The 26411-nt window shown below is 41.4% G+C and overlaps 1 long non-coding RNA gene across 1 annotated transcript; it reads right to left on the bottom strand.

The window, feature by feature from the left end:
• Window positions 1-1510: 1510 nt before the first annotated feature.
• LOC149454804 (uncharacterized) lies at window positions 1511-13583 on the bottom strand. Its single transcript, XR_016314161.1, has 3 exons — window positions 13395-13583; window positions 3498-3572; window positions 1511-2706 (listed from the first exon to the last, which is right to left on the bottom strand). It is a non-coding gene; the product is annotated as an uncharacterized LOC149454804 (long non-coding RNA).
• Between the last annotated feature and the right edge of the window lie 12828 nt (window positions 13584-26411).

The following is a 26411-nucleotide window of genomic DNA, read 5'->3' as shown; positions in this document are numbered from 1 at the left end:
TGTATGTACAAATGTCAAAAAAGTCCAAAGAAAAAAAAATTCATCACATTCAAAAGCCTGCTGCCAGATGCTTCCCTTCTAAACTTGATACTGGTTAAAATAACTGTAGTTACTGGTACAGATGTACTTTTGTTTAAGAAAAATAGCTAAATATAATATTATCTAACTGAAATATATTAATTTTAAAATGCTATCACTGCTTTGTTCCTGTGCTACTGCATTCTGTTCTAGTTGCGCGGTCAGCTATGAGTATAGATTTACATGTGTGCAGTATAGTTAAAGTAGTTCTAACAGCAAAAGGTTTTCTATTTTACCTTAATGCATTCTCTGCATTAAGGTAAAAACCTTCTGCATGTAGTCCCCCACCCATACTCACCTGAGCCCAATCTTGATCCAGTGCTGTGAAGAAGAACAAAGGCTTTCACTGTTCTCTCCCTCCTCATTGGCTCAGAGACAGCAGTAGAAGTCATTGGCTCCTACTGCTGTCAATCACAGCCAGTGATGAGAGAGTGGAGGGGGAAACTCTTGCAGAGTGCCTCTATAGCAATCAGCACTTGGTAGGGGGGATGAAGCCAAGAGTGACAGAAGAGAAGAAGAGGATTGGGGCTGCCCTGTGCAATTGTTTGTTATTTAAAAAAATAATAATTTACGTTTAACATATATGCAAAGTAAGTGAATGTAAACACAACATATAGAAAACATGATGCACAAATTAATTTGAGGTGTGTTCTACATAATGTTTAGGCCCAAATGACCATGAGAGCCTGAGTAACATAATTACATTTCTTGCTTTCTGCCTTTACTATTTGCCAGAAGCCATGCCATCAGAGGCCATCAGTTTGAGTTCTTGCAGAGAAAAACACAGTGGCCAATACAGTTGGAAACATACAAAACATAATAATCTGCTGGAACTGTTAAGCATGAAAGCTTTAAGCTTTGAAAAATGGAAAATCTGCTTATACAGCTTCATGTAGATATGCAGGTAAAAATACTTCTGGAATCCTACCAAGCAAGCTCAGAATTTTCCATACCAGCATCAACGTATCTGTATCTTCTGTCATAACAGACACTGAAACTATACTATTTATTGATACATCAATCAATAAAGCCTTTTATGCATTGCAAAAACTTCTAGCCAGGGAGTGTGCTTACTTAAGATCACTAGAATTTACTTGGCCACAGTACTTGGAACGACATGTCCCAGTAGCTAAATAAGGCAACTAAAAGAAGACCCACCTGTGGTCTGCTTTCCTGAATAAAAATTCTATTGGTGATGAGGGAACAGTGCTGCCTTGGGATGGAGCTACTGTCAATCAATTTCCTTGCGAGGGATCCCGTATGCTTAGATCTCAGGTTGCTTTTGCATGATGGCACAGGCAGCATCATCATGCGAAAATGTAGTCCTAATGCTAGGATCAAAAGGCGGCTCCATAGGTCCCTGTGAAGGAAAGGAGCCACCTTCAAACAGGAAATGATATAAAAGACAAGTCTGGACACAGAAAGAGGAGGCTTAACAAGGAAGTCCTTTATTCAACTACTGAACTTGCTTAAAACAATTGAGGAATCACTATAACTTTAATAGGTTGGCTTATTAAATAAAGCAAAGTATAACTTTGAAATGTTGCTACTTCTATTGGGGAATCACTGCAATACAGTATATCCTTTATCAAAAATTTCCCAATTATCAACCAGCTTTTATCAATAAAGTCATTTATTTTATTTATACATGTCAAAATCAATTAAAACAGAACATCCATGCATAATAATTAGCTGTAACAGCCCCCTTCTTTTTAAATAAGCATCACTATGAACATATGCTCTATGGTCTGCTAGACCCTTTTTATTTCAGTTCTTTATTTGTAGAGGCGGCCACCTTAGAAATTCAAAGTTCCATTTGGTCTCCATTTGTTCATAAAACATCCAGGGTCTGTCGGTCAGTAGTCCACTCTTGAGCCATGACCTATAGATGGTGTATCCCAGCCCCACTGTGTGCAGTGGTCACGTGAGACAAATTTGGTTTCCATATAAGACCTTTCTTCACAGCAAAGACGTCCCCGACATTTCGCCAGCAATCCTTTCTTTCTCAAGCATACGGCATTTATATGCCATTACAAAGCTCTAAAAAAAAAGGTTTATTCCTCATTTAAAATGTGCATGTAGTAAAAGATAAAGTACACTAACAGTTTTAGAGGAAAAAAGGGGACAGAGCATAGCTGTTATTTTGCCACCATTCTACCCCACTGTTTTCCAAAGCACTGGTTCAGATTCCAACTATTGAAGTCAAGCATGGTTATATGCACCTACATTCCATGTGGCAATGTCTAAACCTGCTTAAACCTTCATGCACTCCATTGTTGGGTGCAGTTGGGCGGTTTACCTATACATGCACTGCCAAGATGTCAATATTCACACTGGCAATCTGGAAGCACTGACACTCAATAAAAAGGTATGCCATCACATCTTATTGTACCTTCCTCCCACAGCAACCAGCAAGAATCCTTGTTTTACTTTCCACTCTGCCCCTCAGATTGGTGGTTATAGACAAAAAGAAATTGTCTGAATATTTTTGATAACTAAGCCCCTAAAACGATAGATAGGCTGATACTGAGTTCCAGTGCCACATCACAGTTTCTGCATGTGAGAAACTACATTCCAGATTGGTTGGACAATGGTTGGAGGATTTCCACACTGATCTTGTCTTCAGGTCTACGACACAAAAGATAGATGCTGCATCACAATTATTCTCAGGGGTCCCTACAACTGGACTTTGCTGCAACGTTTATCTAGAGGTATCTCTATTAATCACTATATAAACCCAGGTATATGTACTCAAATAAAACAGGACTCATGCTCTTTTCTGATAATATCTGTTTGTACATTGAATGTACAGTATGTACTATTGTTAATCTTTTCATATACAAAGCTTGTATTATTTCCATACTAGTGAACATCTATATACTTATGGTTAATGCTATATGCTGGTTTCAGTAGTTACTCTGCTTCCAATTACTTTGATGAGATTACTAGTTAACTTCCAAGGAAAGAGAATCCCCTTTGTTACAGAGGCCCTGTCCTTTATTATCAAAATCACTCTTTCACTTAGCCAAAGGTCTGGTTCTCCTATTTACCTACAGGTAAATATAGGGCCATTTCTCATAACCCCCAAAAAGGAAGGCAACAGGTTTCCTACAACAGTTATTAACAAGTTACCTAAAATCTAGTAGGCCACTTCTGACAACACTAACAATTTTATGCAGAAGTTATAGTACAACCACAACTAAACAAAAACTTTCTAAATTCAGATTAAAACGGTCCTGCTTATCAAGGTATTTTTGGATATAGTTAAATCTGGCTAACGTTTACCAAGCCTGATACATTAGCTTGTGTAAGGTTTACTTGTGATGCTTGGAAGATACTCAATACTCCTGGCAGTAATGCTGTGGCTATTAAACAGACTTGTATGGAAAGCATTGGTATTCATCTGTTGAAATACTTACTTTTCTTGTGGAAAGCGTTGTTCTAGGCTCCGTCCACTGCTTGCAAATGATAAAATGCCAGGACATTGTTCACTCCTGAAATGGCATAACAAATATAGCACAATCTGTGTCTGTGTGCAGGTCCAATATTGTGTATCAATCATACTGCTGAAAAATAATCCCCATAATCTAGGCATTCATACATATTTTTGTGTGCCAAACATACAAGCATTTTACCCCACAAAAACCCAACTGTAAAGCAAATATTTTTATGTTTTATGAATGTAATAATGATCATTCTGACTAAGAAAAAGGTGATAGATGTTGCACTGTCTCTAATTCATATAGGCTAACCTACTGCTTCAAATTCTTACAGATCATGACTTCACACAATCTCTCTATACAATAATATACACTAAAATTGTAATATGAGGACCTACCTAACCTATACAATCAGTTAGTATCCAATCAGACAAGCCCTTACTTTACATAGTTGCTGTTAGATCTAAAGGTTATTTTACAACCAGATTGTAACAGGTATGGTGAGAATAGAATTAAACAGAATAGAATAGAAAATAAAAGACTAGAATAGAACAAAATAGAATAGAATATAACAGAATAAAAAAGACTAGAATAAAACGGAAAATAATAGAATATAAAATAAAATAAAATAAAATAAAGGATTACAACAGAATAGAATAAAACTAAATAGAATAGAAAAGAATAGACTGGAATAGAATGAATAAAATAGGAAATAAAAGAATAGAATAGAACAGAATAAAATAGAATAGGATAGAAGATAAAATAATAGAATAGAACAGAATAGAAAAGACTAGGATACAACAGAAAAAAAAAGAATAGAAAATAAAGGAATACAATAGAATACAATAAAACTAGAAAAGAATAGAATGGAATAGAATGAATAAAATAGAAAATAAAAGCATAGACTGTGAAAGAATGGAATAGAACAGAATAGAAAAAAAATAGAATAGAAGAGAGCGAATATAGCCATCTTCTGATATTTGAACTTCAAAAATTGAATTTCGAATCGATTTGAAAATTACTAATATATGAAAAAAATCCAAATATACAAAACAAATTCCGAAAACAAATCATTCTAAACAAAACGAATATGACAAAATAAAATTATTAACTTAATAAACGAATCTGAAACAAAACAAAAACACATTTTTCCTTCGGTCACATCTCTACAGCAAATAAAGACCAAGCAATCAATCCAGCTTGCCCTTTTTGTTCTTTTGTTTGGGTTTGTATTGTGTGTGGCCAGTCCCAGCATTGACTTGTAAGGCAGAGTGCTGAAGTTCTGGATTTTACAGGACTGTTCAAAATTTTCACCTTAGTGTCAATATTCCCACTGCACATATTCCTGGAATGGGCTCAAAGGTCGTGAATGCTGCAGCAACAGCCAGCTGGAGACTGGGGACATCACAAGTCAATGTACATATTTACCAACACACCACAGATCATCAAGTACCGTTCGAAGGTTTTATTGAAGAACGATCATATCACAGAGGACAAAGTGGAACGTTTCAAAGACGGGCAGGATCTCTTCGTCAGACGGACAGGACCCCTTCATCAGTAGGGCTCTGAAATGTTGTCCACTGTGATCATTGTTCAGTAAAACCTTTAGGACAGTACTTGATGATCTGTGGTTTGCTGGCAAATATGTACATTGACTGCTTCATCTTATCCCCACTGTCCATGAACAGAGGCTTTGTCCTTCATTACCCTGCTTGCATTCTATTGACAACCCATACATCCATCATATTTCTCCCCTCCCACTAAGTATCTTGCTGTTACTCTGCCCCTGTTGCATTATGAAACATTAGCAACACTCGCACAACCTATAAATACAAAAATGTATAAACCCAGCTGCTGCTTCAAGGTACACATAGCACATTGAAAACTGAGCAAAAACCCAACAGGGGTTGCAGCACTGTAAGTGCAGTGTCAACAACATACCAGTATATACCAGTGGTCTCCAAACTGCGACCCAAGGGCCAAATGTTGCCCTTGTTTGCTTTTATCCGGTCCTTAGGGCGCTATTTCATCCACTGATACCAACAATGGGGCATAATTTCCTTCACTGACACCTATGAAGGGGCACAATTCTTCCCAATGACACCAACAATGGGGCCCAATGACACCAATCATTAGGCAGAATTCCTCCCATTGACACCACTGATGGTGTGCCATTCCTCCCACTGACATCAGGATCTTTTCTACTCTCAATGGCCAGTCCGGCCCTCCTAAAGTCTGAAGGACAGTAAACTAGCCCTTTGTTTTGAAAGTTTGTTTTGACCTCTGGTATGTACCAATAACATTCTGTACATATAATATAGTGCAACTGAAACAAGGTGCTCAGTGATTATAATATTTTCAACAAATTGTGACATATGTGCAATTCATCCAGTAAAATTAAAGTAGAACTATAGGCAAAACATTTTTTTTCATTTTGGATAGAGTAAGGGAAGGTCTAATCCCTGTCAGTTTATTTTTTGCCATCTGTGTCCCATTGGGGAGATCTCACTTCAATTCCTGACCCATAGCCAAACAGGAAGTGAGAGGAAATCCTTGCAATGTCTTCACGGCTTCTAAAGACGTCCCTTGTTGATGCCAAAACAAGTTGGGTAGGAACTTCTGGAGATGTTACATTCACTGTCTGTACACCATACTCCTGATCCTTGTACTACATACACTATGGTGTACACTGTATACTCTATATTGTACATTATACTCCTGACTTCTGCTTTGTATATGCTATGTATGTTATACTCCTGACTCCTGCACTGTACATGCTATGTTGTACAATAAGCTCTGGATGTTTGCACTACATACACTATGGTGTACACCGTATACTCTATATTGTACATTATACTCCTGACTTCTGCTTTGTATATGCTATGTATGTTATACTCCTGACTCCTGCACTGTACATGCTATGTTGTACAATAAGCTCTGGATGCTTGCACTACATATACTATGGCAGTGATGGCGAACCCGTGGCACGCGTGCCACAGCCGGCACGCCGAGCCTTATCTGTGGGCACGCCAGGAGAATCCAGCGGCGCGCTGTCTTCCCGGCTGTAGTGTGCGTGACAGCCGGGTCCCAAGTGCGCATGCACAAGAAGCAGTGCTGTTTGTGAATGGTAAGGCGGTACCTCGGACACATGACAGATCCCAGAAGCCGCCGGACCAATCACAAAGCGCAGCGCTTCTCGCGCATGCGCACTGGGCATCCGGCTGTCCGACGAGCGCCCACACTACAGAAGCCGGAAAGACAGAGCGCGGCTGGATCGAGGAACAGGTAAGATAAAAAAAAAAAACTCTGCGGAAGTAAGAGCGGGTACCTGTCAAATTCAGGTACCCGCTCCCCCTCCCTCCCCAAAGGTCCGCAGTCTCTGGTCATCTCTGTACTGTCCGCAGTCTCTGGTCATCCCTGTGCTGTCCGCAGTCTCTGGTCATCCCTGTGCTGTCCGCAGTCTCTGGTCATCCCTGTGCTGTCCGCAGTCTCTGGTCATCCCTGTGCTGTCCGCAGTCTCTGGTCATCCCTGTGCTGTCCGCAGTCTCTGGTCATCCCTGTGCTGTCCGCAGTCTCTGGTCATCCCTGTGCTGTCCGCAGTCTCTGGTCATCCCTGTGCTGTCCGCAGTCTCTGGTCATCCCTGTGCTGTCCGCAGTCTCTGGTCATCCCTGTGCTGTCCGCAGTCTCTGGTCATCCCTGTACTGTCCGCAGTCTCTGGTCATCCCTGTACTGTGTCCTCAGTCTCTGGTCATCCCTGTACTGTGTCCCCAGTCTCTGGTCATCTCCTGTACTGTGTCTGCAGTCTCTGGTCATCCCTGTACTGTCCGCAGTCTCTGGTCATCCCTGTACTGTGTCCGCAGTCTCTGGTCATCCCTGTACTGTGTCCGCAGTCTCTGGTCATCCCTGTACTGTGTCCGCAGTCTCTGGTCATCTCCTGTACTGTCCGCAGTCTCTGGTCATCTCCTGTACTGTTCGCAGTCTCTGGTCATCTCCTGTGCTGTCCGCAGTCTCTGGTCATCCCTGTGCTGTCCGCAGTCTCTGGTCATCCCTGTGCTGTCCGCAGTCTCTGGTCATCCCTGTGCTGTCCGCAGTCTCTGGTCATCCCTGTGCTGTCCGCAGTCTCTGGTCATCCCTGTGCTGTCCGCAGTCTCTGGTCATCCCTGTGCTGTCCGCAGTCTCTGGTCATCCCTGTGCTGTCCGCAGTCTCTGGTCATCTCTGTGCTGTCCGCAGTCTCTGGTCATCCCTGTGCTGTCCGCAGTCTCTGGTCATCCCTGTGCTGTCCGCAGTCTCTGGTCATCCCTGTGCTGTCCGCAGTCTCTGGTCATCCCTGTACTGTCCGCAGTCTCTGGTCATCCCTGTACTGTGTCCCCAGTCTCTGGTCATCCCTGTACTGTGTCCCCAGTCTCTGGTCATCTCCTGTACTGTGTCCGCAGTCTCTGGTCATCCCTGTACTGTCCGCAGTCTCTGGTCATCCCTGTACTGTGTCCGCAGTCTCTGGTCATCCCTGTACTGTGTCCGCAGTCTCTGGTCATCTCCTGTACTGTCCGCAGTCTCTGGTCATCTCCTGTACTGTTCGCAGTCTCTGGTCATCTCCTGTACTGTCCGCAGTCTCTGGTCATCCCTGTACTGTCCGCAGTCTCTGGTCATCCCTGTACTGTGTCCGCAGTCTCTGGTCATCCCTGTACTGTCCGCAGTCTCTGGTCATCTCCTGTACTGTGTCCGCAGTCTCTGGTCATCCCTGTACTGTGTCCGCAGTCTCTGGTCATCCCTGTACTGTCCGCAGTCTCTGGTCATCCCTGTACTGTGTCTGCAGTCTCTGGTCATCCCTGTACTGTCCGCAGTCTCTGGTCATCCCTGTACTGTCCGCAGTCTCTGGTCATCCCTGTACTGTCCGCAGTCTCTGGTCATCTCCTGTACTGTGTCCGCAGTCTCTGGTTATCCCTGTACTGTGTCCGCAGTCTCTGGTCATCCCTGTACTGTCCGCAGTCTCTGGTCATCCCTGTACTGTGTCTGCAGTCTCTGGTCATCCCTGTACTGTGTCTGCAGTCTCTGGTCATCCCTGTACTGTGTCCGCAGTCTCTGGTCATCCCTGTAGTGTCCGCAGTCTCTGGTCATCTCCTGTACTGTCCGCAGTCTCTGGTCATCTCCTGTACTGTCCGCAGTCTCTGGTCATCCCTGTACTGTCCGCAGTCTCTGGTCATCCCTGTACTGTGTCCGCAGTCTCTGGTCATCTCCTGTACTGTGTCCGCAGTCTCTGGTCATCTCTGTACTGTCCGCAGTCTCTGGTCATCTCCTGTACTGTGTCCGCAGTCTCTGGTCATCCCTGTACTGTGTCCGCAGTCTCTGGTCATCCCTGTACTGTCCGCAGTCTCTGGTCATCCCTGTACTGTGTCCGCAGTCTCTGGTCATCCCTGTACTGTGTCCGCAGTCTCTGGTCATCCCTGTACTGTGTCCGCAGTCTCTGGTCATCCCTGTACTGTTAATTAGTTTGCACTACTGTACGAGTTGTTTTTTCTAAACCAAAAGCTCGATATTCAGGTTTCATTGCAGTGTTGGCACTTTGAAAGAAATAAGTTGGTTTTGGGTTGCAGTTTGGGCACTCGGGCTCAAAAAGGTTCGCCATCACTGTACTATGGTGTACACTGTATACTCTATATTGTACATTATACTCCTGACTTCTGCTTTGTATAGGCTATGTATGTTATACTCCTGACTCCTGCACTGTACATGCTATGTTGTACAATAAGCTCTGGATGTTTGCACTACATACACTATGGTGTACACCGTATACTCTATATTGTACATTATACTCCTGACTTCTGCTTTGTATATGCTATGTATGTTATACTCCTGACTCCTGCACTGTACATGCTATGTTGTACAATAAGCTCTGGATGCTTGCACTACATATACTATGGTGTACACTGTATACTCTATATTGTACATTATACTCCTGACTTCTGCTTTGTATATGCTATGTATGTTATACTCCTGACTCCTGCACTGTACATGCTATGTTGTACAATAAGCTCTGGATGCTTGCACGACATATACTATGGTGTACACTGTATACTCTATATTGTACATTATACTTCTGACTTCTACTTTGTATAGGCTATGTATGTTATACTCCTGACTCCTGCACTGTACATGCTATGTTGTACAATAAGCTCTGGATGCTTGCACTTCATACACTATGTTGTACATTGTACTCTTCACCCCTACATTGTATATGCTATGTTGTAGATTATACTCCTGATCACTGCACCCTGTATATCCATAACCCTTGCACTGCCTTTGCTATTTTGTACATTATATTCCAGACAAGTGTCAGCGCTGACTTCTGATATGAGTGTCTTGGTGTAATGCTGTATTGCTTTGGTTTTAATGATATCTTTTGGGTTACATTTGAACTCCAGAGCTGACACTTTTCCATATTAAGAGGAAAGAACTGACAGGAATACTGCTGAGACCAAAACCCACTGCCTGATACAGGCTAGGACAGGGTTGGGCAATAGCTGCCCTCCAGGTGTTGCAGAACTACAAGTCTCAGCATGCCTTTGTCTTTGGGAGTCATGCCGGTAACTGTTGGTCTTTCAATACCTCAGGGATATGCAGTTCCACAACAGCTGGAAGGCCATAGTTACCCACCCCTGGGCTATGAGGTAAAGCTAAGCTTCTATGAGTGATGTGGATTATACTACTGACTGTTGCACTTTTTACATGATGTTGTACGTTAAACACTACACTATATACGCTACGTTGTACATTATACTCCTGACCCCAGCACAGTTTACACTAGGTTGTGTGTTATACCCATGCCCCCTGCAATATGTATGTTTTGTTGTACATGATACTCTAAACTCTTTCCCCCTGCACTGTATATGAAATGTTGTAAATTATATTCCTGACTCTTGCATTGCATATGCATTGTAGTACATTATACTCTTTCCTTCAGTGCTGTCATGAAACTCTGCTGCTTCTTGACGGCTTCCTCCAAAATTTTCAGCTCTGGCTTCAGACTCTGCCACTTGCTGCTCCATGCTTTATCATGCAAAACTTTCTTTTTCTTATAATCTGCTCTCAGGGTCACCAGCTTTTCCTCCTCCTTTGCAATTCTCACCAGTCAGCAACCACTCTCTGAAGGCAGGGAGTGATTCCCCCTTTTTAGGGCCACAGCCAAGGTCTTCAAGTGTAGGTGAAGCTTGGGAACGCAAGCTGGGTCCCTCAGAGGGAACATGGCCTGGGCCATTCCGAAAATCATTCATCCTCACTGGGGCCAGGCAAGCAGGCTCGGCCCTCTAGTGTCTGAAGAGAGAGAGTTACAGCACAACCAACCTGTCTGGTGCAGAGACTGATGTGACTGGCTCAGTGTTCTGTGTACCTTGATGTAGCACCCTCTAGTGTGCAATTAAAGTGAGGAAAATTTAATGGCTCACAATAGTGTGGTGAGTCTGGGGAATTGCTTTGGGTTTACTTTAGGTCAGGCTGAATTGCTCATTGGATCAGGCCTCTAGTACCCCCCCTTGGTTCTGGTGTCTTCCAAAAGATTCTAGAAGCTAGTGGCAGAGGCCTTGAGCCTGTAATCTGTATATTTATTGGAGTCCAACCAATCCCAGGCAGGAGGCCTGGCAGTGAGGTGGGATGTGTCTATAAATATGAAAGAGCCTAGCCAGCAAGGAAGTATGGTGGTCGGGTGGAAGATGAAGGTTCGTGAGGCCTGGGAGGGGACCCCGGAGAAAGAGCGGCTCTGCCTCCAGGCTTAAGCTGAGAAGGAAGGAAAAAACCTAGAGAGGGGGAACTTCACTACAAGTCCTATCCAGGATGCACCCTGCCTACCATGGGAAGACTAGCACAACTAAAAGGCCTGAATAAGTAGTCTTTTCCAAAGGAACAGGATACAAGAGACAGAGTGAGTACCACTACACGCCCTGGGCCTATAAGGGAGAAGGCTGCCAGATGCAATATTCAACATGTTTTCACGGGGCCTTGTCACAGCTAACCTAATCCCTTAATCAAAGCAGCTAGATGGGCTTGTATTTTATCATCAAGTATTGGGACTTTGTGGGAGTTCACACAAGAGGATCTTAAAGTAACATTGCTACTGATCCTTAAAGGAACTGATACCACTGTGGCTGGAGTAACGTCCAGGATCCAATAAATGCAGGAAATGTGTCCTGAAACTGTTGTTTTTAGTCAAGTTGGGCATCCCATAACCCCTAATCCCTTTCCAAGTCATTTCCCCTAAATAAAACAACAAAAAAACAAGTCCATAGACCAGATTCTTGACTATGTGTATTTGCCGAAATTGCATGTTGCCTGGCTGTGCAGAAAATAGGGTGACCCAAAATCCAGCTGCTCCTTAGGGGATAGCGCTACACCGGTATCAATGTTTTCAGCTCACGGCGCTGAATAAAGTAGATGTTATCTGAGAGACTGAATAGCTGCTGGATCGCTTTTACATGTGGCGGAAGGGGGTACCCTGCTACCTTCCATTCCACCGGGGAGCCAGGTACTGAATTCAGTGGTTTTGTCAGCTTACCATAGATATTATCGAGGACCAGAACTTTATCGATCATCTCTATGTGTATTTTGTCACATCTGGTCCAATGTAAACAGGCAATTTCTGTTTGATCAGATGCTTTTAAGGGCAGAGGAGCGATCTTAGGTCTAATAGACCCCAGATATCTCAGTAGAGTACCTGTCACTGCCCATGCTATCACAAAGGATGTTGTTCATTCCTTGTGATAGCAATAAAAGTGCTAAAAAAATTAAAGAAACAGTGTAAAAAAATTAAAATAAATAAATAAATATATATATATATATATATATATATAATAAAAGTAAAATAATGTAAAGTGACCCTGCACTTCTGTGCTTGCACGCAAAGGAAAAAGCATACCTAGCTCCTGCACGCATATGTAAACTGTAGTAGCACCTATTAAGGGGCACCATCAGTCCTGTATGGGGCCCAGGCCAGCAGGGGGGCCCAGGAAGCTAGGTGAATTGGATGTGGGCAGGGAGGGTGATCAGCACAATGTGGGGGACAATCACTGGAACCGATCCCCTGTATGGCTCTCTCTGCAGCAGCTGAAAGCTGGTTTCTTCTCCACTCCCTCCCACTGGCTTTCAGCTGCTGTAGAGAGAGCCATTCAGAGGAATGATTCCAGTAATTGCCCCCACCACACCCATGACCATCTCTATACACCATGCGTTTCCCCCTGCTGCCCAGGCCCCCCTGTGTGCCCCCACCCCACAGTGCTGCCGGCTTCCCTCCTCTGCTCCCCACCGGCATACGCAAGCACACAATAGGATCCTTCAGGATTGAGAGTGGAGGAAGGGTCTGGTAAATATATGTCACATTTACCAGCCCCTTCCTTTCCCAAATGAACACAACGAGTGAATGAAACCAATCATTCACTGTGTTCATTCATAACTGAAGCATAGTAAACTGTTTTTTTTTGGAGGGGGGAGCGGGGCCTTATCAGGTTGGCTGTATGGGGCCCCGTGGTTTCTAACAGCAGCCCTGGTAGCACCACACATGGGGTATCCCCACAAACATTTTAATGAGATCAATAATTTTACAATAACTGTTGTAACCTGGTAACCTGTAAAAGCTTTTAAAGCATCGCTTATGGAGATTTGTAAGTACCATAGTTTGTCATCATTCCACGGGCATACACAATTTTAAAGCATGACAGTTTTCCAAACAATTGGGTATTATAATCTGTTTATTCTCTAAGGCCTCTGCTTAAAAAATATATACTGTTTGGGGGTTCTAAGTAGTTTTCTAGCAAAAAAAAAAATCCTGATTTGTACATGTAGGAGACAAATGTCAGAATTGACTTGGGGGTTAAGTAGTTAAAAAGCTTACCTGTCACGTAATTTACAAGGGTCTCACGCATCTGCTCTGGTGATACAGATGGAAGACATTGGTTAGATATGGTATACCAGAGCTTTCCGGAACATGGGTATTTTGCTATAGTGCTTGACCAAGCTCTGGCAAAATTCATGGCTAGTCTTGTCAAACCCCTAGGCTGACAGGCCACTGTTTGTGCATACATTTAACCATGAGCCAGAACAGATCACACAGGCAACAATACAGAACCTTAACATACTAGCATATGCAGGTGTAATATAGAACCCTACATGATTTTTTGGTACAGACAGATCCCAGATACAAATATGCAAAGGATCCTTATAAATTATGCAAAAAAACAAGATGTTGTACATGCCACAACTGCAATGTATGTAACTCACTGATATGTGGAGAACATTTTTTACACCCACATAAGTGCAATCAATCCCATATAGAAGAAAAATATATATGAAATATATTTTAAAAATATTCTTCCCAAATATATTGCCATATATTTGAAATACCACAATTTTGGCCATATTCAATATATTTTAATAAATATATACTGCATGTTGAAATACGCTTTTATTTCAAAATATATGAAAAATATATTTAAAAATACATTTCAAATATACTGCATGTCTTTAAAAATACAAATCTACATTTTTGGAATGTATTTACAAATATATGTAAAAATATATGTTAAAATTACTTTTTTATATGTTAAAAAAAATCTGTAGAATATATTTTAAAAATATATATTTTTAAAAATATATATATTTTTAAATATATTCTTCAGATTTTTTTTAACATATAAAAAGTCATTTTAACATATATTTTTACATATATTTGTAAATACATTCCAAAAATGTAGATTTGTATTTTTAAAGACATGCAGTATATTTGAAATGTATTTTTAAAAACATTTTTCATATATTTTGTAATAAAAATGCATTTCAACATTCAGTATATATTTATTGAAATATATTGAATATGGCCAAAATTGTAGTATTTCAAATATATGGCAATCTATTTGAGAAGAATATTTTTAAAATATATTTCAAATATATTTTTCTTCCACGTGGGATACCGCATAAGGGATAACTTAAATTGCAATACTGAATACTTTGTTAAGTGCCCATGTGCACATAGGAGGAGAAGGGCGCCGCCTAACCAACCTCAGACACATGGATGGCTTGGCCTCAGCCACCGCTCTGGCCACGCCCTCTGGGTGACTCCTGTCTTGTTATCTAGCACATGACATACTCAGAATACTTTATTAATCCCAAAGGGAAGTTATTAAGATACAATTATATTCAACAAAGAACAAAACAAAACACAATAACAAATAAACTAAAACACAAAAACAAACATAACATAAATCACCATTAACAACAAATACTATAATAAGCATACCATCCAATTATTATTTTTTTATTTATTACAGGTACTTATGTAGTGCCGTCAATTTACTCAGCACTTTACATGTATATATATATATATTGTACATTCACATCATACCCTAACCCTCGTACAATCTAAGGTCCCTAACTTATATTCATACATACACACACTAGGGCCAACTTAGACAGGAACCAATTACCTACCAGTATGTCTTTGGAGTGTTAGAGGAAACCGAAGTACCAGGAGGAAACCCATGCATGCACAGGTTAAAATGTACATTGAAAAAATAACACTGGTTAAACAAAAAAAAAATCAAACTACAAAAATGCAAATATTGCATTGCTTCCCCTAAATATTAGACTAAAGATTGTTAAATATAAATTAACCTAATACTAACCACACTTGAATTCACTGAGCTCCTGAGAGCGACCCATTCTTTCACAAATGTTTGTAGAAGAAGTCTGCATGCCTAGGTGCTTGATTGTATACACCTGTGTCCATGGAGGTGATTGGAACACCTGAATCCAATGATTTAGAGATGTGTTTCAATACTTTTGGCAATATTGTGAAGTGCGTCGCTATTGGGGTGCGGGGGGTGTGGACCATACCCAGGTGACACCCACCGGAGGGGTGACACCTGTCAGCAGGATCTCTGTCCCCGGCTGTCTTACTGCCACACACAGCAGAGCAGAGTCCGGACCAAAGCCGCCTTCTCCATTTACATGTACACAGGAGGAGAAGGGACACCGCCGTGCATGTCCCGCACTGATCTGAGGTTTGTACTAATTTTATAATAATGTTCCTGGACAGAGGGGGACAGAGTGACTGGGAAGGGGGGCAAGTTAAAGATGGAGGAGTGATTGATTGTGTGTGTGTGTGTGTGTGTGTGTGTGTGTGTGTGGGGGTTAAGAGGATATGTGCTGGGGGTCACTTTGGAAGGGGAGAGGACCTATGCTAGAAGTGGGGGTTGCATTTGAAATCCAACCCCCCCACAAGAACACAAGCTCTCTCCCCTCCCAAAGCACCCCCAAGCACATATCCGACCCCCCCCACCTCCCTACTAACACAACTGGAAAGGGTGTCTGTACTGAGGGAAGTGAATCTATACTGATGGAGGGGGGTTTATTTTATACTGATGGAGGGGGGTCTGTACTTAGAGAAGGGAGTCTGTACATAGTGAAGGGGAGGATCTTTACTGAGGAGGGACTATACTTGGTGGAGGGGGGGTCTGTATTGAAGGAGGGGGGTCTGGGTCTATACTTAGTACAGACCCCCTCTGTCAGTACAGACCCCCGCTCCACTAAGTATAGACCCCCCCAATACAGACTCCCCTCTCCACTAAGTATAGACCCCCCTCCCTCAGTACAGACTCCCTCTCCACTCCATATAGACCCTCTACCTCAGTGCAGACCCTCCTCCCTAAGTACAGGCCCACCCCCTTACTAAGTATAGACCCCCTCCCTCAGTACAGACCCCACTCTCTCAGTACACTGAGGGAGGGGTGTCTATACTTAGTGGAGAGAGAGGTCTGTACTGAGGGAGGGGAATCTGTACTGAGGGGGGGTCTGTACTTAGTGGAGAGTGGGCTCTGTACTTAGTGATGGGGTCTGTACTTAGTGGGGGGGGGGTCTGTACTTAGTGGGGAGGGGGCTCTGTACTTAGTGGAGAGGGGGCTCTGTACTTAGGGGGGAGGGGGTCTGTACTTAGGGAGGGGGTCTATACTGAGGGAGGGGGGTCTATATTTAGTGGAGAGGGGGTCTGTACTGTGGGAGGGGGGCCTGTACTTAGTGGAGAGGGGGGGTCTGTACTTAGGGAGGGGGGTTGGTATTGACTGAGGGGGGCCTGTACTTAGTGGAGAGGGGGGTCTGTACTTAGGGAGGGGGGTTGGTATTGAAGGAGGCGGGTCTATATGTAGTGGAGAGTGGGTCTATATTGAGGGAGGGGGTCTATACTTTATGAAGAGGGTGGTTTATATTTTGGGGGGGTTGTACTGAGGGGGGGACTATACTTGGTGGAGGGTGGATGACACCATGTTTTATGAAACCAGGTGACACCAACCCTAGTGACGCCACTGATATAGTGTACTACAAATACACTTAAAAATCTGGATCACAAGTCAGTCCAGCTTAAAACCTTCAGCTAAAAATGATTTCCTGTGTCACTCTGTGGTGCATCGTGTTTGTAACATTTGATCACTGAAGGTATTCCTCAGACTGACCAGTGTATTGTGAAGTGGGTGGGAGTAGTTGTCCAAGATTGAATGTACCTTGGACAATATCCTCCTCTCTGATGCTGTTGTTAAAGATTCCGACTCCAATCTAACAACATCATTGCCTGGCAACTCAGGTTATTGAGTCTTTTTTTTTGTCGGCCACACTTACCCTGATTCCCCAGCATGCCATCACATACAGAAGAGCACTGGCCACCACAGACTCATAAAACATCTTCAGCATCATTCTATATATATATATAGAGGCAGCTCTGGCCTTTCCCTATAGAGCACTTCACTTGTTTTCACTCCTTGGGTTAGGCAACTGGTGAATGTAAATGGCGCATTCAGTGACACAGAAGCAACAATGGCCCTAGCAAAAATGGAGAAAGGTAATCAGGGTTTTTTTCTCAAAGAATAGGTGTAGGAACTCAACCAAGTTCCCCCACCAATCTGCATCAAATAGTGGGTGTGGCCAAACTACACAGTGGGAGAATCTTAAAGGGGCATTAAATACCAGGAGTGCATTACATACAAGGTGCATAATTCAGAAGTGCAGATCTCAGAAGTGCACTACGTACAAAGTGCAGGGTTCAGGAGTGTGCTACATACAAAGTGTAGGATCCAAGAGTGTGCTGCATACAGAGTACAGGATTCAGGAATGCTCTTTGCACAGAGTGCAGGGTTTAGGAGTGTGCTACACACAAAGTGCAGGGTTAAGACGTGTGCTATGAACAAAGTACAGGATTCAGGAGTGCTCTATTCACAGAGTGCAGGGTTCAGGAGTGTGCTACATACAAAGTGCAGGATTCAGAAGTGCAGTGCACACACAGTGCAGGGTTCAGTGGTATGCTACACACAGGGTGTGGCGTTCAGCAATCTTACATGGCTCTCTTCCCCCATCCATATCTCACTTCCACCCCTCCTCATTTCTGACCTCTACACACTCTCCCCTCCACTGCCTCACCCCCCCCCCTTAGAAGCTCCACCATCTTCTCATCTTACCTTTGTTGCTATATTAGGCTTGACCACTCGCTTAGCTCTAGTACCTCTCCACACACTGTAGGCAGCTCTGCCTCTTTAATTGTCAGCCAGATCATCCAGCGGGAGCATCGGCATCTGGCCACCAAGTAACAGATGGGGATCACAGAAGGTGCCGCCTACCATGTGATGCCCCCTCCCACTCATGATCGCACTGCACCCAGGGCACCTGAATCTCCCTTGTCCCTGCCCTGAATTCAGGGCAGGGTGGAATCTGTGGGAACCAGTGGGAGAGGTAAGCTATCACTTCCTAAAAAACGAACCTGGGCTTCTGTGTTTACAAGCAGCAGTGGTGAGTGGGGAGCAGAGGGTCAAGGCCAAAGGAGGCAGGACAGAATTTCTCCACATTCCAGCTGACAAAGCCCTGGAGCAGAAAGACTTGAGTAACTAGCAGCAGTACATTTTGTGACACAAACAACAGATCCATCAATTTAGAGGCATAGTAATCAAACATATCCAATAGCCCTTGGGAAGCAAAGACCACAATTTTCTCCTTTTACACCATGAGACCTTCTGGTCTTTTCTTGATTGGATTAGCATTTTTTCTTTTTTTTTCATTTTCCCCTTATTCCCTTTACTTTTCCCCCATATTGTTCAGCCTTTATCTTTTTGATCTTGTACCCCCTACCCTTCCCCGCATATGTGCCACTGCTTTGGGAACTGTTGCACATTTGCCCTTTTTAGTGGAAGCAACCTATCTGTTGGCCACATTGCAACAGTCATTCTTGAATTGCCATGTATATGATTTAATTGTAGCCTCAGTTTTCCCTACAATGGCTTTGAGAGTAGGGCATTTAAGAAGGATTCCAGGTATGGAATGTTTTACATAGTTACATTGGTCCAGCTCGGACCAATATAACAATGCATATGCCATACCCTATAGAAGATGGAGCTCTTCACTAGCTTCTGGGAGATCTCCATTAGCTTGCAGGTTCCATGCTGAATGGCTTCCCTACTGCATTGTGAACATAGGAGGTCAGCCACTAGGCAAAGGGCACCATTCAGAGAATGCTTTGCATTTTCTGTTGGTGCCCGTGCCAAACAGCCAACCTCCTGTGTTCACAAGGCCACAAGACAGCTGCTTAGTGCAGGACTGGGAAGCAAGTGAAGATGTAGTGGTGTCTACTACCATGATTCCCAGCTTCTAGAGCAGTGGTTCTCAACCTTCCTAATGCTGCGACCCTTTAATACAGTTCCTCATGTTGTGGTGACCCCCAACCATAAAATTATTTACCCAGTAATTATAATTCATGAAGTGTCGTTTTACCTCCAATACTGCTGCTTTCAACAAAGTAGCTGCTTTCAACACAGTAGCTGCTTTCAACACAGTAGCTGCTTTCTACACAGTAGCTGCTTTCAACACAGTAGCTGCTTTGTACATAGTAGCTGCTCTTTACACATTGGAAATATGTGTTTTCCGATGGTCTTAGGTGACCCCTGTGAAAGGGTCGTTCGACCCCCAAAGGGTCGCGACCCACAGGTTGAGAACCACTGTTCTAGAGGGATCCCACAGGTTTGGTATATGTATAGTCATAATAATCATCACTGTGCTTTTCCAAACTAAATATCATCCAGCTAGGGCTAACAATTTATTTGAAAGAGTAATTATCCTTTGACAAACGAAAACCTCATTATTGAAAAAAGTTATTCTCACTATACAGTACAAGTTTAGGTATATGGTGCAGAAATACAGAACTGAACTGAAGTAAAAAATACATAAATGTTAAATCCAGAGGGGGAAGTTTCAGTAACAAAGTGAAAATTGTAGAGATTTTAATGAGCTGTCTGGGGAAATAGACATCCCAGTAGAAAAGCAGAGCAACTTGAAGATGCCAGGTTATACTTTATAAGATCCAGCCCCCTGTAGCCACTGTGGGTGCTACATCAACCTTAAGACTCATAGCAGAGGTGAGTATGTTCTGTATAGGAAACAGTTAGGTCAGGGGATTCAAGGTTGTCATTTTCAGTTACTGTCTGTTTTTAAAATATGTTTTCCATGACATTTTCTTATTTGTAACCAAGACTACACTTTAACTTAGTAAAATGCATGCTATAAACATATTTAAAAGGTCAGTTGTGTGTAGTTTATTAAATAGATTATATTTATAATGATACATTATAAACATGAATTGCTGTGTTTTATCGCAAATAGCATAGGCTATTGAACAGGTAAGTACCAATACCATTTTTTTACAGCAAGAACGAGTTCTAATACTGTTTTGTTTTTACTTGCTGATACCAATTACCAATTCCTTTGCTTACACTTCAGCTGTTAGCAGGGGAACCCTGACAGCTGAATGAGTGATTGGTTGTTAGGGACATGGCCCCTGCTCCTTAACCACTTTGGCTCCCACACCTATTCACCCCTTATGGACCAGAGAAATGTTTACATTTCTGCCATGGACCTATTTATTCAGTGATAACTTTGTCATTACTTAAGATAACAACATATTTAAGTTTTTAAGAAGAAACATGGCCTTTTTTTTCGTGAATATTGTCTTGCAGTAATTATATTTTTTTCACAATCCTTAGACAAATAAATGTAACAAAACTAAAAACAAACAAACACACTTTTTGATCAGTGTTAGTTTAAAAATAAATAGCCTTACTGCACATAAAAACTGCACATTTTATTCTGTAATTTGTTCTATTTAAAATGACACAAAAATTATGATTCTGGTACAAAACAAAGTTATTTACAAATTGAATACATTTCTTTCTTTCAATTTTGCACTTTTTTCAATGTGAAATATGTAAATATATGTTAAGGTGTCAAAATAACGAACAAAGCAAACAAAAACAAAAAAAAGTTGTAATTATTATTAACAGTTTATAAAATAAAAGTGAACAAAAAAAAATCAGCAGGAAAATAATAAATAAATGGAGAAGAATAAGAAGTTAATTAGGGCTGATTAGAGTAAATTAAGAGTTAATAAGGGGTTAAACAGTGGAACATTTAATTCTTCATCTGCAGATACAGTTGCAAGAAAAAGTATGTGAACCCCTTGGGATTACGTGGAGTTTTGCATGAATTGGGCATAAAATGTGCTCTGAACGTCATCTAAGTCACAACAATAGAACAACACAGTCTGCTGAACATAATACTACACAAACATTAGATGTTGCCATGGTTTAGTTGCACATAACATTTAAACATTCACAGTGCAGGGTGGAAAAAGTATGTGAGGCCCTAGCTTAATGACTTCTCCCAGAGCTAATTGGAGCCAGGAGTGAGCCAATCTTGACTCCAATCAGTGTAATGATATTGGATGTGTTGCTTACAGCTGTCCTGCCCTTAAAAAACACACACCTGTTTTGGGTTTACTTGTTTCAAGAAGCACTGTCTGATGTGAACCATGCCTCGCAGAAAAGAGCTCTCAGAAGACCTACGATCAAGAATTGTTGACTTGCATGAAGCTGGAAAGGGTTACAAAAGTATCTCCAAAAGCCTTGATGTTCATGTGTCCACGGTAAGACAGACTGTCTACAAATGGAGAAAGTTTAGCACTGTTGCTACTCTCCCTAGGCGTGGTTGTCCTGTAAAAATGACTGCAAGAGCACAGCGCAGAATGCTGCATAAGGTAAAGAAGAATCCCAGAGTGTACATGGGAGGACACCCCGGAGGAAGCCATTGCTGTCCAAAAAGAATATTGCAGCACGTTTGACGTTTCCAAAAGAGCACCTGGATGTTCCACAGCACTACTGGCAAAATATACTGTGGACAGATGAAACCAAGATTGAGTTGTTTGGCTAGAACACACAACACTGTGTGGAGAAAAATAGGCACAGCACACCAACATCAAAACCTCATCCCCACTGTAAAACATGGCGGAGGGAGCATCATGGTTTGGGGCTGCTTTGCTGCCTCAGGGCCTGGACGGATTGTTGTCATTGATGGTAAAATGAATTCCAGAGTTTATCAAGACATTTTGCAGGAAAACGTACGACCATCTGTCCGCCAACTGAAGCTCCGCAGAGGATGGGTGATGCAACAGGACAATGACCCAAAGCATACAAGTAATTCAACAAAACAATGGCTGCAACAGCACAGAATACGCCTTCTGGAGTGGCCCAGTCAGAGTCCTGACCTCAATCCGATTGAAATGCTGTGGCATGACCTTAAGAGAGCGATTCACACCATACATGTCAAGAATATTGCTACACTGAAACAGTTTTGTGAAGAGGAGTGGTCCAAAATTACTCCAGATCATTGTGCAGGTCTAATCTGCAACTACAGGAAATGTTTGGTTGAGGTTATTGCTGCCAAAGGAGGGTCAACCAGTTATTAAGTCCAAAGGTTCACATACTTTTTCCTCCCTTCACTGTGAATGTTTACATGTTATGTGCAATTAAACCATGGCAACATCTAATGTTTGTGTAGTATTATGTTCAGCAGACTGTGTTCTTCTATTGTTGTGACTTAGATGACGTTCAGAGCACATTTTATGCCCAATTCATGCAAAACTCCACGTAATCCCAAGGGGTTCACATACTTTTTCTTGCAACTGTAAATTCATCCCTTTGATCTGTAGATGAATGAACAAATAGATACAAAATGAAATAATGTTTCTTTTTATCTTTCCTTTGTTAGGTTAAGCAATGTAGTTGATAAACATTGTCAGGCTGCTTCTTTTGACAGCTCCAATTGCCCAGACTCTTTTGTTCAGGGTTCCCCTCCTGACAGCTGAATGAGTCATTGGTTGTTAAGGACACAGCAGCCCCACTCCTTAACAACCAGTAATTGTCCGCTTTTTTTGATTTTGCCATCTTTTTTTTTTTGTTTCATCTGTCAGCAGGTGAATCCTGCTGACAGCTGAAATATCCGAGCCTGAAGATATTGGTTTCAGGTATTGGAGCATTTGCACAAGTACCAATACTTGTGCAAATGCCTAGTATCGGCACCGATATCATTATCAGTATCTGTGCAATCCTACTATTTATATAGAAAATACAGGATTTTAGCCATAAACTAATTGATAATTGTAACACACAATTACTTTAAAATAAAGCAAATGTTTTATGATTTTTTTTTTGTAGAATCAACCACTTGACCTCCAGAAGGTTTTACCCCCTTCATAACCAGGCCATTTGTTTGCTATTTGGCTCTGTGCTGCTTTAACTGGCAATTGCACGGTCACGCAACACTGTACGCAAATAAAGTATAATTATTTATATTAGAGTAATACTAATATTTGTATATATTTTTTTCACACAATTGAGCTTTCTTTTGGTAGTATTTGATCACCACTGTGTTTTTAATTTTTTATTATATAAACGAAAAAAGATCGAACATTTTGCAAAAAAAACCCCAAAAACAGTATTTTCTACTTTCAATTACAAAACATATCCAAGAAAAATTTAAAAAAAAATCTAATTTCTTCATAAATTTAGACCAAAATGTATTCTGCCATGTGTCTTTGGTAAAAAAAAGAAAATACCAATGTGTGTATATTATTTAGTCTGTGTGAAAGTTATAGTGTCTACAAACTATGTTATATATATATATTTGAAAATTGATCAGTCCTGATGTCCTGACTGCCTATCTCATTTCTTGAGGCCCTAAAATGCCAGGACAGTATAATTACCACCCAAATGACCCCAAGTAGACAAGAAATGACCCCTTTTTTTGGAAAGTAAACAGCGCAGCACGCTCCTAAACTGGAGCAGAATGCATGATGTACATGATCCAGTCTACTTGTGCCGCTCGTCCATAGTATAAGTACAGTGGACAGGCGGCAAATGGTTAAAATTGTAGTTCTGCAATCTGTAAAATAAAATAATGTATGTTAATGTATTTTATTTAGGATTCTACTATTTTTATCACATGAAGGCAGTATAGTGTATAATAAATATCTTGTGTTTCCAGTATGCCTTCTTTTACAAAAACAGAAGGGCCCTTGTCTTCATACCCAGGTAAGATATGGAAGACAACAGGAAGTGTGAATACAATGTAATCCACACAATTCATCTAAAGTGATCACAATAAAGATAGATGACAATAGGCTTAATTCATAACGTTTTTCACAAGGAGATGGATCTTTCTTTTATTGTGTGACTGTAATTTTGAAAACTCCTTGGACTCAGCTGAAAATAACTCACATTTTAAAAAGTAAGAAACCTTATCCTGGGGTTTTAGCTTTGTGAATTGAGCCTTATGTCTTTTCTTTGATTTCCTGTTGTCCTTTTGCAGGATCTTGTGACTTGCTTTTCCAAACAGTGTCCACTTATTATTGTTCAGGTCTTTTTAATAATATATGTGAGTTACAGGCGGCTAAGTACAGACAGAAGCCTTTTCATTGTGAATAGAAACTAAAGGCTTAGCCTGTGGTTATCATAGTAATAACATGGACTTAAGCTTAACACTTTCTATGGAAAAAAAAAAATATAAGACATATAATTCAATGTAGTTTTCCTGCAGACCCTCAACTTTTGATATTGTGTATACACCCTGAATATTGGTGTAACATGTTACAAAACGTAAACTTATCCTTTAAAATATATTGATTTGGACTTGGGGATTGATGCACTAAAGAAATAGTGAAAAATGTGTAGCTTTGTTCACTTGGAATACCCAGTTATATGGGAGTAAAAACATGATTTTGCATGCATATGATTTAATGATTAAAGTGAACATAGCTTCAACTTTTTTCTATTATGCTGATATTCACTTTACAAGGGAATACTCTAATCCTTTAGTAAATTAACCCCAATAAGTAGGCTACTTTCACACTGATCTGCTGCAAAAACACAGCAAAAATGCATAGGCATTTTTAGCACACTTTTGCCGCGCTTTCTGAACATTTTTACAGGACACGTGACTTAAAAACTGCACCAAAAACACTTCTAAGAGGTGTTTTTGATGCGCTTTTCAGGTGTTTCTCAAGCATTTTTTAGGCGTTTTCCATTGACTTCAATAGGAAGAGGCATTTGTTTTTTAACTCACCAAACATGCCGCAAAGATGCTGCAAGCAGGAGTTGTTGCTCCACAAGCATAGATATACATTCACATACATACAGAAGCATTCTTTGGGTACTTCTTTTTAACACAAAAACGCTTCAAAAACTCCTCAGTGTGAAAGTAGCCTAAAGCAAGAAGTAAATGTTTACATGCATTTTGACGTTACATACACTTTATTTTTAACATACAACAATCAAGATGTATGAGATTTTTTTATTAACGATCGTTTATTTTTATATACAAACTTTCTGCATCATTTTGTAATAGGTAGTGAGTTAGACTTTTAGGCCCCTTTCACACGAGTGGTCTGATCAGGTCCGCCTGTCTGTTTTTCCGGCGTACCTGATCGGACCCTCCATTCTCCTCTATGTGTAGTCAGATGTAAATGGACTTGTGTTCTCTGATGGATTTGTGTTTTCTGATGGACTTGCTACCTCTAATCTGATCTAGAAAAAAACAAATGGAAGGTGGATCCAATCCCCTCTGTCTGGCTGGATCAGATCGGAGGGCAGTCAGGTGTCAATGGACAGCCGGTCCATTGACATCTGACTGCCCATAGAGCAGAGCAGGCAATGTCTGCTTATGCAGAGTGGACATGGACCTGTCACCCGGCAGCTCCGTTCAGCTCAGCTTAGCAGGGGGGTAGCAGACAGATCCCCTGCTGAGCAAAAACAGATCTGGCTTGTGTGAAACGGGCCTTACTGTTGCCGCCATAAAAATGAAATACCATGTGTGACCTAATCTTATGGATTAACAGTCAAGGATCATACTAAAAGTTTTTTTTAGAACTTTTAAAGAAGCACTATCAAGCAATTCAAAGACTCAAAAAGTTACATGCACTCAGCAGACTTGAATACCTACTGAAATTCTAAATATCTTTAGTTATGTTTAATATTTTCTATGTTTCTCTTGCATCATATATTCATACAAACAGTGATATTTATATTTTCATAGTCAAGCTCATTGGTGTACAGTGTAAAATACGCCTGTTGTTGTTGCTGCACCAGGGAAAGACAACTGCAGTGTATTTCGGCACATAAGACCCCATTACAAAAATGCCATGTATTTTTCGAAACATACATTTTTATGTTTTGAAAAATACACCCATACCTGTGCACAAGTAGATGCCAGTTATGTGTGCACGGTGTTTTCTGTGGTGCCGTCCTATATAATAAAATACTCTACAGCTGCAACCCCTAGGCACCACAACAGCAGACGTAGGTGTGCAGGAGGCCTAAGTCACCACGTGCTACTGTATTGTTGCCATGTTTTGTGTATCACAAACTACTTTACAGTTATAGAGTCTAGTATTATTGGTGATGGGTGTGTATCTAGTTCCTTAATTACATAAAAGTCTTCAAAAACAGCAAATATACAGTTGTTCCCCCCCAACCAGATTTCAAACTCAGCAAGTTAGGCC

Source organism: Staurois parvus, unplaced genomic scaffold (assembly GCF_062004578.1).
Source record: "Staurois parvus isolate SC_StPar_1 unplaced genomic scaffold, SC_StPar_1.0 ptg000415l, whole genome shotgun sequence".
NCBI classification, from domain to species: Eukaryota; Metazoa; Chordata; class Amphibia; order Anura; family Ranidae; genus Staurois; species Staurois parvus.
The sequence above is the reverse complement of the archived record's forward strand: the minus strand, read 5'-3'. Positions and strand labels throughout refer to the sequence as shown.